Below are 15,701 nucleotides of genomic sequence, written 5' to 3'. Positions count from 1 at the left end.
ACATTTCGCAATGACTTTGTGTAGTCAGTCACAAAAGATCTGAAGGTCAGGTAGAGGTCACAGCTTCAGAATTACCTGATTCTCTGTGTCCTGTCACAGGACAGCTGTCCACAGTTCCTTGATGACTTGCTCAGGCCTGAAGAGACATCTTCACCACCTACCCAGGTGCTACCCTCAGGGTCTAACACACACATCATACATGGAATGGAGAGATGTCTTCAAATGCCGGTATCACATAGTTCCCCAGAGAAGTCAGGCAGGGTGTCTTCACACTGAGAGCTTGTATATAACTGAAGAAAGCAGACACGTAAATCTGAAGTCCTTTGTAGTCCTTATATCCACCTGTCTCCAGCTGTGCTGCTCTCACAGGCTCAGGGGTGTCTGTGTGTGTGTGTGTGTGTGTGTGTGTGTGAGGGGAGTGCTGACATGAGAACAGGGGAGCAGAGTTGGAGAAAGTGGAACAGGAGAGGGACCTGTCTGGGATGCGCTGGTGGAGGCAGCAGTGCTGGTCTTGCTAAGCAGAAAGTATAAGTTGTAGGAATGCTGGGTGTGACTATGGAGGTAAAAAACACTTATAAAACATCTCTGACAAGGTGGGGGTATAGCTCAGGGGTAGAGCATTTGACTGCAGATCAAGAGGTCCCTGGTTCAAATCCAGGTGCCCCCTACCATACGTTTGTTTACATTTTACCCAAGGAGTTATCATCCATATTCTCTCCTATGTTTCTTGTATTTTTCCACTTTTGTATGGCCCTCAACAGAGCTGGGGGATATAGGTCAGGTCATCATGTGGATGGATGGGTGCCTCCCATCTCTTGATCCACTCTCCATGTCCCTCCTATTTTTATTCAATGTCGCCACTCTTGCTACATATATCCTGTATATCTGGTTAGTTGAGTTCTTAACGAGAGGGCAAGGACTATGTTGGAGAATTCATCTGAATTTTCCAGGCATATCAGGCTTACAAACAGCTGGTGTCTAGGGACCAGAAAGTAAAGCGAAATCATAAATTATCTCCCTCCATGGCTGTCTAGAGAACACGAGTTCAGAACTAAGGAGACAAATTCAAGAACCAGACTTTCTGTGGAGTGTGGACATTACCCATGTGAGCTTCGTCCCATTCCAGAGCCACTGCTTTCTTGCTTCATCCTCACAGGCTAAAGCCCTGCTCAGCTGCTGTACCAGGGAGAGAGGGACCTGCAGTGGTGCAGGGAGAGAGGGACCTGCAGTGGTGCAGGGAGAGAGGGACCTGCAGTGGTGCAGGGAGAGAGGGACCTGCAGTGGTGCAGGGAGAGAGGGACCTGCAGTGGTGCAGTTGGCAGTGCCATCTGGGGCCCTGTGACAACCCTGAGTGACGGCCCATTCGGTCTTCAGGGAAGGAGGAGAGGGTGTCTGGGGGATTGTAGGCGTCAGGTTGGAGTACACTAGGAGAACACACCCCCAGAATCAACTAATCAGGGCTCCTGGGGCTCCCAGAGACTGATGCTACAATCATGGACCTTCAGGGTCCTGTGCTAGCACCTGGGCATACGTGCTGTGGCTGTTAACCTTAGGGTTTTTGGGGCTCCTCACAGTGGGAGTGCAGGTGTCTCTCAGTCTTTTGCATCCTCTTGGGATCCTTTTTCTCCTACTGGGTTGCTTTGTTCAGCCTTGATACAAGGGTTTGTGCCTCATCTTATTGCATCTTCTTATGTTGTGTGTGGCTGATATCACTGGGAGACCTGCTCATTCCTGAAGGGAAATTTAGGAGCAGTGGTTCTCATGGATGGGAGGGGTGGTGGGGTGACTGAGAGCAGTGGAGGGAGGGACACTGATGGTAGGATGTATTGTATGAGAAAAGAAACCAAAACTTTTTAAAAAAAGGATAAGCCAGGCCTGCTGCAGAGCTGAGGAAGGCATCTCACCAGTCAGGTCTGGCTGCTTCTGGGAAGTAGGTCTGAGAACATCTGTAATTTAACTTTATAGTCAGAATTTATCACCACACAGATGAAATTTAATAACTGCGTACACTGGTAACAGCGGGAGTATAGATCAGGGATGGAGTACACCCAATAGTGTGACGAATTGTCTATAGAGCTTGCTCAAGACACATCAGACCCCGGGTCCCTCCCGAGAGTCTGACCAAGGAATTCCCAGTGGACAGAGAACTTTCCCTTTTGTCCACTCCCATATCCCAGTCACCTCCAAAGATGAGCCAAGCAGTCAGTGTGTTTGCATGTGGCTCCTTTGGTTGGGTTGGAGAAGGCTGTAGCAGCAGCCTCCTGAATTTACTGCCCCTGACTCAGCTAGGATCTAAGGAAGGAGGATGCTGGTCATTTATGTGGACAGGGCAGTCATGTGCAGAGAGAGCTCAGGGCTGGGCTTCCTAGGAGGGGACAGATGATGGCAGAGCACTGGCAAGTGTATCTGTGATGTTAATAGTCAGGGAGTGGCCATGCAGGTTCTGAGTGCCTGTGAGACATTAATAAGCAGGTGGGGGTATAGCTCAGGGGTAGAGCATTTGACTGCAGATCAAGAGGTCCCTGGTTCAAATCCAGGTGCCCCCTTTCCATGTAGTTTTTGGAAACAATTGACCACTTTCACAGTGTAGACCTACTTTCTCTCTTGTCTCACATCACTTGGTATTCACCCAGAGAGTGCAGAACTCTGCTATCACCCATCAGATCCCTCACCAGTGTAAGAACATGACAGCTGGCTATGTATGTGCATTGGATCAGGTGATCAAGTCTTCATTTGATCGATTCACCTCAACACAGAGTGACTTCCCTAAAGCTAGAAAAGTCACGTTTTAGTATAAACAACTATTGGTGGTTTTCAGTCAGATTATGGAAGTCAGCACATGGATGCAGTGGTCATCAGGCAAAGAACCCTAAAGAAAATGCAGTAGGGGATACTATGCCCGTTCTGTGATAGGTAAGGACATCTAATTGGTTCATCAGAGCTGGAAATGTGGGATCTCAGGCTGTCATAGGTGATGCATAGAAGCCATAAATCATATGGATTCCATAGATTACAGGGGTAATGGGCTACTCATGGGACTGGTTTGCACATAGTGGTGGCTCATGATGCCAGTCATTTGTTCTAAAGACTTAGTGTCTGTGCTGTGGCAGTCATATGCCTGTGCTTTAAATGTTACTCTTTGGAATAAACTTCCTACCAAAGATCCAGACGTTCTTGGCAGCTGTTGCCACAGCTCAGTTGAAGGGCCAGACAGAGCCGGACTATGCTGGATCTCTGCTGCATACCATAGACAGCTCCTCTGCATGCAGCTTTTACTGAAGGAACTGCAGACATCCCTCCCACACCCTCTCCCACACCCCACACAAGCACTGTGTTGATGACCTCAGCTCTTTTTGCAGAGACTGGGATTCCCTAAGCCCAAACAGAGAATCGTACCAGTATAGTGCTGGGGTCACAGTGTCCCTGTCTTTTGTTAAAGAACTATTGATCTCCCCAAACTTGAAAGACAAGTTCCTTGTTTCATGTGACCCGTTACTGGGATATTTTTCTGTACCGAGTGACAGTGTCTAGGAAGATCCACTGCTGAATCTAGGGATCTTCTGGAATATTCATATGAATCCCTGGGGGTAGGTTGATGGTTAGTGGCCACCAAACACCAAGTGCATGCTTTCTACTCCTAATGACATGAAAACATTTATCTAAAATAGTTAGCTCATTTGCACACACATACACATTCTAGAAGACTAGATATTAAGGTTGTACTGGCTCTACAGTGCATTGAACAGTGGTAATCTTCTGATATTTTACATATTTGAAGAAAGTCACCAATGAGGCTTCTGAGCCTGGTTTTGGTGTAATGGTTTTATTACTGTAGGAAAGTCTTGTTCTATAGATGAAATATATATCAGAAGTAAATTTATGAGATAATATTTGAATGAATATTTTCCCAAATAGAAGCATTCTGTGATCATCTTATGCCAATCACAGAAGTTGTGCTATAACCTCTTTGATATCCTCTCCTGTTGTGTCTTCACACACTACTAATTTGACTGGGGTCCTCTCTTACATCCTTGGCATTTGTGTGGTCTTTTGGCCTCATTCTGATTCTTCCAAAGGAAGGGTCCACATGGCAGAGATACCTGATCCTGCTTTAGTGCAGCCTAAGGGCAGAGCTCTGAGTCTCTGTATCTGGTCCTTGCTGATGCTGACACATTCATTGGTTTGGGGCAAGCATGGGGCTAAAACTCTTTCTGATTTTGAGATTTTCTTTCAAGTATAGGACCTGAAAATGATAAGGCAGGAGAGTAGAGGGTGAAAAGCACAGAAAAGGTTCCCAGTACAAGTTTCAGTGGAGGGCCAGAGTGAGAAGGAGTGTAGCAGGCTTTCTTTTGGACCACCAGCCCCCAGATCATGACATGGAGACATTAGCTATGAATGCTTGGCCTTATCTTATGCTTGTCCTAACTAGCTCTCATAACTTATTTGAACACGTTTCTCTTCTTTTACATGTTGCTTCTGGACTTTTTACTTTCCTTTCAGTCTGTATGTCCTACTTTCCTGCTTACTCTGTGTCTGTCTGTCTGGAGGCCACCTGGCTATCTTGGGTGTCTTCCTTTCTTTCTCCCTCATTCCATACAAACACTGCAGTGTGCTGGACATGAAGTGGATGATGGGCTTCTGAGATAGGTCTATGAGGAAGGACACGATAAACCAAGCCTAATAGAGTCCTGTCTGAAGGCGGTGGTTCAGGTCCCTGAGAGCATTGGAGATGAGAAGTCACCTGTACACTACATCCCTGGGCAGGGCAGTGCAGGTGGCCTGTGCTATGGGAGTCTACACAGGTACAAAGGTAAAACTCGGGAACTTTTTGTCCAAGACTCTGTCACCTGCTGATCATATGCTAGCAACCACTGTCCTGTGTCATGCTTTAGTGCCCATGGCTCCAGAGTCCTTTGTCATATCCCTGGACTCTGCTTTGACTCAGTTATTAAGCAAGAGTGCTTTATTTGTTCTTATTTTAATCGTTGTCTATTTATTTCACATCTACTGCATTGAAAGGCAGAGGGGAAAAAGGAATAACACCAAATAGTGTGTCAGTCAGAATTGTCCACAGAGCTTGCGAGAGACACATCAGACCCCAGGTCCCTCCCGAGAATCTGACCAAGGAGATTCCAGTGGACAGAGAACTTTCCCTTTTGTCCACTCCTGTATCCCACTCACCTCCAATCAGCCAAGCAGTCAGTGTGTTCGCACGTGACTCCTTTGGTTGGGTTGAAGAAGACTGTAGCAGCAGCCTCCTGAATTTACTGCCCCTGACTCAGCTAGGATCTAAGGAAAGAGGATGCTGGTTATTCATGAGGACAGGGCAGTCATGTGCAGAGGCAGCGCAGGGCTGGGCCTCCTAGGAGGAGGCAGATGATGGCAGAGCACTGGCAAGTGTACCTGTGATGTTAACAGTCAGGGAGCAGCCATGCAGATTCTGAGTGCCTGTGAGACATTAATAAGCAGGTGGGGGTATAGCTCAGGGGTAGAGCATTTGACTGCAGATCAAGAGGTCCTTGGTTCAAATCCAGGTGCCCCCTTTCTAGGATCTATTTTATATGCCAGATCATAAAATGTCTTGTGTTGCCCAAGAAGATCCAAATAAAACTTGTGTCACCCACCTTGTCATGGTGTGGGAAGTCCTCTTTATGTGTTGCTTTTATTGGTTAATGAATAAAGAAGCTGTTTTGGCCTGTGATAGGACAGAGTAGAGTTAGGTGGGAAAACTAAACTGAATGCTGGGAAAAAGAAGGCGGAGTCAGTGAGAAGCCATGTAGCTGCCACTGGAGAGACACCTCCACTGGAATCCGCTGAAACTTTGCTGGTTACCTCGTGGTGATGCACAGATGGACATGGGTTAGTTTAGGATATAAGAGCTAGCTAAAAATATGCTTAAGCTATTGGTCAAACAGTATCTCAATTAATACAGATTTCTGTGTGATTATTTCAGGAGTCCGTGTGGCCAGGAAACAAATGAGCAGGCTCCACCACCATTGTTCCTTATCCTGGATGTTGTCACATTATATACTGATCTTTGTTCACCTGTTTGCTGGATTCTATCAGGCCATCCAGGTCACAGTCACGCATGTTGAGGCAGAGGTTGTCCTCTAAGGCTGTGATCAGGAGGTTCACTCACTGTAGGAAACTGAGCTTATAGGAGTCTGGAGTAGAACCAACTTCCTGTAGCCCTTGCTGTTATCTCCTCTGGAAACCCCTCTGAAGCCCCAGACAGGATGCTCCTCGCTTCCAGTTCCCTGCCTGTGCTTCAGCTCCTGCCCCCTCCATGGAAACTCTTTATTTGTCTCCCATGTAGAATAAACTTTCTGAAGTGAAAGGACAATGTCTTACATGTGTATTTGTACCCAACCCTGATGACAGGGTCCCAAAACTAGCAAGCCACTTAGGTGTTTGCTGAATGAATAAATCAAGGAATGTGATAGTATCTTCCTGAACACTTAGATCTTGTAGAAGGCTCTCTCTGAGCCTCATGGGAGGGTCATCAACAACCTAGGACCAGAAAGTCTTGTCCAATCTCTTCTGTGAACCTACAGTGTCTTCTTCAGGTCAAAGTCAATTCCTTTACCACACTCTGAGTTTGTGTGCATGCATGAGTGTGTGTGTGTGTGTGTGTCTGTGTGTTGGCCTAGTCAAAGCTGGAGAAGAAAAGAAGAATTGGAGACACCAATGTAGAAATTTTGTCCATTTCTGAATTATTAGCAGCACATCATTAACACAAAGGTATCTTGGATGTGGAACCAAGGTTGAAGAGGTACTAAAGAGGCATTAGTTACACTTAGCCACCTTTGGGATCAAGTTCAGGTAACCCATACACAGATCTAGTTTTGACCTTTTACATAGATTCCCACATTTAATTTCTTTTTATTAATAGACACTGGTGTTAAAATATTTTTTCCAAAAACAATTTTTTTTCCCTTGAAACAGTAAATTCTAAGGATTTTTTTTTTTTTTTTGGTTTTTCAAGACAGGATTTCTCTGTAGCTTTGAAGCCTGTCCCGGAACTCACAGAGATTCACCAGTCTCTGCCTCCCAAGTGCTGGGATTAGAGGCGTGCGCTACTACCGCCCAGCCTAGGGATTTATTACTGTGGTTCTTTACCCTCAAATTATAATCACTTGAAGAGTCTATAGAAGGTCCATTTCCCAGGCTTTCTCCTAGAAGAGTTAAACCACAACATCTAGGGTGGGGCTCAGACACCATGAAAACTTCCCAGTGGCTTCCAGACCACAAATAAAGTGGGAACAAGCCTTACAGAGCTTCCCGAGAGCCTCTCAGGACAGGCCGCATCATCCCCATCTGTGTGCCTAGCATCTGTGCTCTGGACCTTTGCTTATGTCTCCAGCATCTGTGTGTACAACACCAACGAGCAGCCAGCACCAGTGTTTTCTGGGGGCAACTGCTTTCTAGCAAACTTGGTTTGTAGAGTCTCCCCCTTTTATCCAGGATTCCTTGGGATGGGATACACCTGACCCTCTGATCCTGGGTAGGAGGTCCTCTGGGTTAGTGAGAGAGGCCTTGTAAGTCCAAAGGATTTGCAGAGGGTTGAACAGCAACTTGGTGATGTGTGATTCAAGTTCTTCTGTTAGTTTGTGCAGCAGTCGATGGCAATTTTGTGTCTTGTTTAAGCTTTGAAAGCAAAATTCCGCAGAAGGGATTGAGGCATTATATTGGCCATCTCAAAACTAAAAAAGCTAAAGGTTTGTATGTTTTGGAGAACAAATGGCTTTTTTGATAGAAGAATCTCAGGGCACATTGTGATCCGGAAAGAATATAGTTCAGAGGTACACTCCTGGTTTTTACCATCCTTCACACATCATCTTTTCAAAGAACGATCTTGAACATATTCCTTGCTAATTTGGATTTGTATAAACAAATCTGTAACACACATGTGTCAAACATGGGTGCTTATAATAAAGCCATTTGGGCAAGGGCGTCTTGATCTCTGCACTGAATGCCAGAGAAATTGCCATGCATGACAGAGCCTGGTCATGTCTCATCTCCCTGGAGGTTTTGTCTACAGCTAGCAGCTCTTAGATTCACTGAGCTGTGTATGTTCTGTGTACTGTGACCTCTCTCACCAGAAGAGCAAGGACTTGCCACAATAGAACCTTGGTCTTCAGTGATCACCCCCTTTCCATAAAGCTGGGGCTTCATTTATGCGAACATTTACTTAGTGTTTTTGTCCTGCATGGATGTGACTGTTATTTTTTCAGTTTCATAAACACTCAGAGCATTGTCTGCAACTAGTGGATGCTGGTTCCATGCTGCCCTTCCTGATGCTAAAAAGATTTGTCAGCTTTTTTAGATCTGGAGGCCCTCCCCGATTCTGCTAGCACTCCAGTTGTTCTATGGATAGTTTCCAGCCACTTACCTTTCTCTTGAATCCCTGTTTTATGCCTCATTACATATATGACATCTAGCTTTCCAAGAGGTCAGCTCTTCTCTCAGACTCAAGCAGAGAAAGTACCTCCTTTTCTTGCTCCTATTCCTCTGCTGTCCCTCATGGATCCAGATTTGGCTCCCTGCCAGCCCTCGGCACCTCTCCTCCTTTGAGGGTGTCTCCATCTCTGTGCACCACACCCTCCCAATCCTCAGTGATACTCTCACCCATATTTGGAACTCAGATTAAAGTTTGTGGACAATTTTATGATCAGTCCCCAAGTCACACTTTCCTTACTTGCTCTGCTTTATCCCCAGCAATGTTAAGACCTAATGTTAAGGCCTCCTTTTGTGAACTGGAATAGTAGGCAGAGGATCTCCAAGGACAGACAGTCTGTGCTTGAGAGCTGTAGTGGGAATATGTGTGCCAGAATAAACTATAAGAAGACCAGAAGGGTTGAGGGACATTTTTAAAATTCCTTATTTTACTATTAGATTTTTATAATATATATAGTATATTTATTTATACTATATTTATATAGCAAATACATAATATATAAAACATCCTATATAGTTCTATATTATATAATTATATAGTATTTATATATCATATACTTTGTATTTTATAAAAAATACAGAAATATATAACTACATGTGGTCTATGTTTATATACTTTATATAATATATAAAAATTGGAGGGAGGAAAGGGAAGGGGCAAAAGATGTTATTGTACTATATAGTTATATGTTATAATTTATATGCTATACATTTACTATATAGCTCTATAGTATATATACCATATAATATTTACTGTTGGGCTTCAGTAATTGGACTCTTATGAGCAAGAAAAAAAAGCTTTTGGTTTGTCTGCTTGTTTGTACCTTTGGTTGGTTGGTTCCTGGTTATTTTGAGAGTTTGGAATTTGCAGCCAAGTCTAATCCTAACACATAACCTACATTAGTTACTTTTCTCACTGCTGTGACAAAGCACCATTAAAAAATTAAACAAAGAAGGAAGGGCTTATTTCAGCTCAGTTTGAGGAGACAGTCAATAAAGGGAGGAGGACATAGCAATAAGATGGTGGTGAGACAACCAGTCACATGGTAACCACAGTCAGGAAGCAGAGAGAGAGGTGGGGGAGGGAGGGAGGCTGATGCTCAGCTCACTCTCTTCTCTTCTTTTCATCCAGTCTGAGACCCCAGCTTGTGGGATAGTTCAGCCTGCTGCTCTGTTAAACCCCTCTGGAAACACACACACACACACACACACACACACACACACACACCATAGGTGTGCTTCCATAGTGATTCTAAGCCCAGTATAAGCTGCCAGTGAAGACAAAAATCACCACACAACCTGTGCCTGATACTCTTTCGTAGCTATTTTCTCTCATTATCTTAGACTACAATCTTTAAGTACAACCCTTCATTTTTGTCTCTTCTTGTTACGGAAATGGAAACCTACAGTTTCACCTCAATTTCTTTCATGTGCCCATGATCTCAGAGCTACACTGTGCTTCACTGACCCACTATGGACCTACCAATTAAGGCTTTTGTCTGTAGTTTTCTTTTTTCTTTAAAAATTAAATTATGCTTTTTGCCAAGGTGGCACCAAAAGCAATAAAAAGGCAGTTCCTACCCCTAGCAAAGCTCAGATTGAAGTAAAGGCCTTGGGAGATAAGAAGGCAGGGCTGAAAGGTGTCCTTAGCCACAAAAGGAAGAAGAGTTCCAAGTCACCTACCTCTGACAGCCTTGTAGCTCCGAAGGAAGCACAAATACCCTCCTAAAAATGTCATGGGGGAAATGAGTTTGATCACTATGCTGTCATCAAGATCCCCTGACCACTGACGTAGCATGCTTTCTCATCAGACTTTCTTTTGGTGCTGCCAGCACACAGTAACAACATGGAGACTTCTTATTAATTATGAAAGCTTGGCCTTTAGCTTAGGCTTGTCCCCAACTAGCTCTTATAAATTAAATTAATCTGCTTCTATTAATCTATATTCTGTAATGTGGCTTTTTTTTAACCTCTCCTCCATTCTGTATGTGCAACTAGGTCTGTGTCTTGATGGTATCTCTGTACACCTAGATTTATCTCCTCTTCTCTGTCTCCCCAGAAATCCTGCCTATCCTGTGTAGCTATTGACTAGTCAGCTCTTTATTAAACCAATCAGAAGGCACCTTGTCAAAGATACATGTTCATAGCTACAGAAAGTTTATCCCACAACACACTGAGTCAGCCATGAAGAAGACTCATTGTGTTCATTGTGAATGCCAAGGTCAGTAAGCACCAAATCAGACAGGCTGTGAAGAAACTATAACATTGACGTGATGAGTACTGACAGGGAGAAGGAGGCACGTATTTGGCTGCTTCCTGAGTACGATGCTCTGACATTGTCAATAAAATTGGAACCATCTATACTGAGTCCAGCTGCATAATTCTAGGTACACATTTTTTGACCATAAAAATTTTGTAAATCACATTAATTTTTGTATGTTCTCATACCTGTGCCAAAACACATGTGTGGAGATCAGAGGACAAATGTATAAGGCTACGGTTCTAGCAGCTTATGACAGTCACTATCAAGCAATCATGTGGGTTACTGGGATCAAACTCACATGGTCAGGTTTGACAGTAAGTGCCCCTATCCACTGAACCATCTTGCCAGCTCTCTGTGGTCTTCTAAAGAATTTTTTGGATTTCCTCAATGTCTGTTGTTATATTCCCCGTTTCATTTCTGATTTCATTAATTTGGATATTCTCTCTTTGTTCTTTGATTAGTTTAGATAAAGGTTTGTCAATCTTGCTGATATTCTTGAAGTAGCAACTCTGTGTTTCAGTGATTTTTTTGTATTGCTTTCTTTGTTTTTATTGATTTTAGTCCTTAGTTTGGTTATTTCCAGCCATCTACCCCTCCAAGGTGAGTTTGCTTCTTTTCGTTCTAGAGCTTTCAGTTGTTCTGTTAATTCACTAGTGTAGGATTTCTCTAGCTTTTTCACATAGGCATTTAATGCTGTGAACTTTTCTCTTAACACTGCTTTCACTGTGTCCCATAAGTTTGGGTATGTTGTGCTGCCATTTTCATTGAATTTTAGGAAGTCTTTAATTTCTTTTTTATTTCTTCCTTGACCCAATGTGATTCAGTTGAGCACTGTTCAATTTCCATGAGTCTATGGGCTTTCTTCTATTAGTGTTGTTATTGAATTCTAACTTTAAGCCATGGTGATCTGATAAGATACAGAGATTTATTTCATTTTTTTCTTTTGTCTGTCAAGGTTTGCATTGTTACTGAGTATGTGGTCAATTTTAGAGAAGGTTACATGGGGTGCTGTGAAGAAGAAATATTTGGATGTAATGTTCTATAGATGTCTGTAAGACCGATTTGAATCATAACATCTGTTAGTTCCTTTATTTCTCTGTTAACTTTCTGTCTGATAGACATGTCCATTGGTGAGAGTGGGGTGCTGAAATCTCCCACTATTACTGTGTGGTGTTTAATGTGTAATTTAAGCTTTAGTAATATTTCTTTTACAAATGATGGTGTCCTTGTATTTGAGACATAGATGTTCAGAATTGAGACTTTATCTTGACAGATTTTTCCTGTGAAGAAATAACCTTCTTCATCTCTTTTGACTAATTTTAGTTTAAAGTCTGTTTTGTTAGATATTAGGATAGCTACATCAGCTTATTTCTTAGGTCCATTTGATTGGGAAAAACTTTTCCCAACCCTTTACTTTGAGGCAATATCTGTTTTGTAGTTGAGGTATGTTTCTTAGATGAAGCAGAAGGATGGATTCTGTTTTCATATCTAATCAGTTAGTCTATGTTTTTATAGGCAAATCGAGTCCGTTGATATTAAGAGATATTAATGACCAGTGATTGCTAGTTTCTATTATTTTTGTTTGTTAGTGTTGGTGGTGTTATGTTTGTGTGTTTTTCTTCTTAGGGATTTGCTCATGTGGGATTGTTTATTGCCTATCTTCCTTGGGTTGGCGTTTTCCTTCTAATACTTTCTGTAGGACTGGATTTGTGGATAGGTTTTGTTTAAATCTAGTTTTGTCATGGAATATCTTGTTTTCTCTGTCTATGCTGAGTGAAAGTTTTGCTGGGTATAGTAGTTTAGGCTTGTATCCATGGTCTCTTAGTGTCTGCATAATGCCTGACCAGGACTTTCTGGCTTTCGTTGTTTCCATTAAGAAGTCAGATATGGAGAGAAACTCAAAGCTATTCCACTAAAATCAGGAACACGACAAGGTTGTCCACTCTCTCCATACCTCTTTAATATAGTGCTTGAAATTCTAGCAATAGCAATAAGACAACATAAGGGGATCAAAGGGATTCAAATCGGAAAGGAAGAAGTTAAACTTTCATTATTTGCAGACGATATGATAGTGTACATAAGCGACCCCAAAAACTCCAGCAAAGAACTCCTTCAGCTGATAAACACCTTTAGTAGCATTGCAGGATACAAGATCAATTCCAAAAAATCAGTTGCCCTCCTATACACAAAGGATAAGGAAGCAGAGATGGAAATCAGAGAAGCATCACCCTTCACGATAGCCACAAATAGCATAAAATATCTTGGGGTAATCCTAACCAAGGAAGTAAAGGATCTATTTGACAAGAACTTTAAGTCAATGAAGAAAGAAATTGAGGAGGATACCAGAAAATGGAAGGATCTCCCTTGCTCTTGGATAGGGAGGATCAACATAGTAAAAATGGCAATTCTACCAAGGGCAATTTATAGATTCAATGCAATCCCCATTAAAATCCCATCAAAATTCTTCACAGATCTTGAGAGGACAATAATCAACTTTATATGGAGAAACAAAAAACCCAGGATAGCCAAAACAATCTTATATAATAAAGGATTGTCTGGAGGCATTACCATCCCTGACCTCAAACTCTATTACAGAGCCTCAGTATTGAAAACAGCTTGGTACTGGCATAAAAACAGAGAAGTCGATCAATGGAACCGAGTAGAAGACCCTGATTTTAACCCACAAACTTATGAACACCTAATTTTTGATAAAGGAGCTAAAAGTATTCAATGGAAAAAAGAGAGCATCTTCAACAAATGGTGCTGGCAGAACTGGTTGTCAACGTGTACAAGAATGAAAATAGATCCATATCTATCACCATGCACAAAACTCAAGTCCAAATGGATTAAAGACCTCAATATTAGTCTGAACACACTGAACCTGATAGAAGAAAAAGTTGGAAGTACTCTACAACATATGGGTACAGGAGATCACTTCCTACGTTTATCCCCAGCAGCACAGACATTAAGGACAACATTGAATAAATGGGACCTCCTGAAACTGAGTAGCTTCTGTAAAGCAAAGGACACTGTCACTAAGACAAAAAGGCAACCCACTGACTGGGAGAAGATCTTCACCAACCCTGCAACAGACAAAGGTCTGATCACCAAAATATATAAAGAACTCAAGAAACTAAACTTTAAAATGCTAATGAACCCAATAAAAAATGGGGCACTGATCTGAACAGAGAATTCTCAACAGAAGAAATTCAAATGGCCAAAAGACACTTAAGGTCATGCTCAACCTCCTTAGCGATAAGGGAAATGCAAATTAAAACAACTTTGAGATACCATCTTACACCTGTCAGAATGGCTAAAATCAAAAACACCAATGATAGCCTTTGCTGGCGAGGTTGTGGAGAAAGAGGCACACTCATTCATTGCTGGTGGGAATGCAAACTTGTGCAACCACTTTGGAAATCAGTGTGGCGATTTCTCAGGAAATTTGGGATCAACCTACCCCAAGATCCAGTAATACCACTATTGGGAATATACCCAAGAGATGCCACATCAAATGACAAAAGTATCTGTTCAACTATGTTCATAGCAGCATTGTTTGTAATAGCCAAAACCTGGAAACAACCTAGATGCCCTTCAATGGAGGAAAGGATGAAGAAAGTGTGGAATATATACATATTAGAGTACTACTCAGCAGTAAAAAACAATGACTTCTCGAATTTTGCGTGCAAATGGATGGAAATAGAAAACACTATCCTGAGTGAGGTATCCCAGACCCAAAAAGAGGAACATGGGATGTACTCACTCATAATCGGTTTCTAGCCATAAATAAAAGACATTAAGCATATAATTTGTGATCCTAGAGAAGTTAAATATGAAAGTGAACCCAAAGAAAATCATATAGTCATCCGCATGGAGAGGGGGAAGTAGACAAGATTGCAGGGCAAAAACTGGGAACTTGCGGGTGAAGTGGCATGGGGCAAAGGGGAAATGGGATGAGAAACATGAGAAGGGGAGGATGGGAGGAGCTTGGGGGATTGGGATGGTTGGGATATAGGAAGGAAGGATATGGGAGCAGCGAAGTATATATCCTATCTAAGGGAGCCATCTTAGGGTTGGCAAGAGACTTGACTCTTGAGGGGTTCGCAGGTGTCCAGGAATATGTCCCCAGCTGGTACCTTGGGCAACTAAGGAGAGGGAACCTGAAATGACCCTATCCTATACTGATGAATATCTTGCATATCACCTTAGAACCTTCATCTGGCGATGGATCGAGGTAGAGACAGAGTCTCAATTTGGAGCAACGGTCTGAGCTCTTAAGGTCCAAATGAGGAGCAGAAGGAGGGAGAACATGAGCAAAAAATCAGGACCATGAGGGATGCACCCACCCACTGTGACAGTGGAACTGATTTATTGGGAGCCCACCAAGGCCAGCTGGTCTGGGACTGAATAAGCATGGGTTGATTCTGGACTCTCTGAGCATGGCGGACAATGAAGGCAGATGAGAAGCTAAGGACAATGGCACTAGGTTTCGATCCTAATACATGAACCGGCTTTGTGGGAGCTTAGCCTGTTTAGACGCTCACCTTCCTGGACATAGATAGAAGACCTTCGTCTTCCCGCAGGGCAGAGAATTTGGACTGCTCTTCAGTATCGAGAGGGAGGGGGAATGGTGTGGGGGGAGGAGAAGAGGAGTGGGGGGAGGGGGAGGGAAGTGGGGGGAGGGGGCATTATTTGGGAGGAGGGGAGGGAAATGGAAAAAAAAAAGAAAAAAATTAAAAAAAATTAAAAAAAAAAAGAAGTCAGATATGATTCTGATAGGTCTGCCTTCACATGTTACTTGGCTTTTTCCTTTGCAGCTCTTAATATTCTTTCTTTATTCCGTATGTTTAGTGTTTTGATTATTATGTGGTGAGGGGACTTTTTTTTTTGGTCCAGTCTATTTGGTGTTCTGTATGCTTCTTGTACTTTTATAGGTATATCCTTCTTTCATTCTCTAGGTTGGAAAAGTTTTCTTCTATGA

General features: G+C 42.7%; 3 non-coding genes across 3 annotated transcripts; all 3 read left to right on the top strand.

Annotated features, from left to right (window-relative positions):
- The first annotated feature begins 595 nt into the window (after positions 1-595).
- On the top strand, positions 596-667 carry Trnac-gca (transfer RNA cysteine (anticodon GCA)). Its single transcript has one exon. It is a non-coding gene; the product is annotated as a tRNA-Cys (tRNA).
- Positions 668-2,474: 1,807 nt separating this feature from the next.
- Trnac-gca (transfer RNA cysteine (anticodon GCA)) lies at positions 2,475-2,546 on the top strand. Its single transcript has one exon. It is a non-coding gene; the product is annotated as a tRNA-Cys (tRNA).
- Positions 2,547-5,471: 2,925 nt separating this feature from the next.
- Trnac-gca (transfer RNA cysteine (anticodon GCA)) lies at positions 5,472-5,543 on the top strand. Its single transcript has one exon. It is a non-coding gene; the product is annotated as a tRNA-Cys (tRNA).
- Positions 5,544-15,701: the final 10,158 nt, after the last annotated feature.

Source organism: Chionomys nivalis, chromosome 1 (assembly GCF_950005125.1).
Source record: "Chionomys nivalis chromosome 1, mChiNiv1.1, whole genome shotgun sequence".
Taxonomy (NCBI): Eukaryota; Metazoa; Chordata; class Mammalia; order Rodentia; family Cricetidae; genus Chionomys; species Chionomys nivalis.
This window is presented reverse-complemented; position numbering and strand designations above follow the sequence as displayed.